Source organism: Penaeus monodon, chromosome 20, assembly GCF_015228065.2.
Source record: "Penaeus monodon isolate SGIC_2016 chromosome 20, NSTDA_Pmon_1, whole genome shotgun sequence".
NCBI lineage: Eukaryota > Metazoa > Arthropoda > Malacostraca > Decapoda > Penaeidae > Penaeus > Penaeus monodon.
In genome coordinates this window covers 36,091,598-36,092,318 of record NC_051405.1, presented here as the reverse complement: position 1 = coordinate 36,092,318, position 721 = coordinate 36,091,598, and the positions used below count along the sequence as shown (strand labels likewise).

General features: G+C 37.4%; 1 protein-coding gene across 1 annotated transcript in view; it reads right to left on the bottom strand.

Annotated features, from left to right (window-relative positions):
• Positions 1 to 721, bottom strand: part of LOC119585787 (UDP-N-acetylglucosamine--peptide N-acetylglucosaminyltransferase 110 kDa subunit-like) — a gene marked incomplete at its 3' end in the record, with an annotated part of 19,670 nt that overhangs the window by 17,608 nt on the left and 1,341 nt on the right.

The window sequence follows — 721 nt, the reverse complement described above, 5'->3', positions numbered from 1 at the left end:
ACCATATATGAAAAGTGTCCTATTTTCGTTCTTTCTGCGTATTAGAGGCAAATTTTATCTTGTACTACATGACTGTGGGAAACAAAAAAAATCTCACTACCATTTGAAAACACACTGATAATAGATACAGAAGGTCTCTAAATGGTTAAAAAGCAATAAAAGCAATATTCTTCGGGGCATCACTGAAATGCATGATATTGGTATAATATTCTACATACTGGGAAGCCAGAATACACACAAAACATTAATATACCATCCATATGTTCTCTCTCCATGAAGCTTAGCCTATTGTAATGACCCTTAGGCACCCAAAGGCACCCTAATCAATAAGCATGACTAGAGTGACCGAAAGTGAGGTTTTGCCACCCCGCCAAGTCACCCTAAACCCCACACCTCACTACAAAGACCTTCCCCATAAACCACATTCTTCACTCACACTTTCTCTCTCGCTCATACATTCCACCAATTTAGATATATTATAAAGGAATACACCCTCACCAACACTGTAAGACATGATTCGGACATAAAGACGTATCAAAATCGTGATTGGAAATCTTCCCCTTTACTCTTTTCCTCAAAGCCACAGATATTTTTTTTTCCTCAATAAAAAAAATATTTGTGAATAAATTCCTTTCCTCACCCTGGTAGCTGTACTGAATAGATTGTTGCGTCATCTTCATCGGGCTGTTCCTCCTCTGATAATTCTTTTAAGGAGTAAATA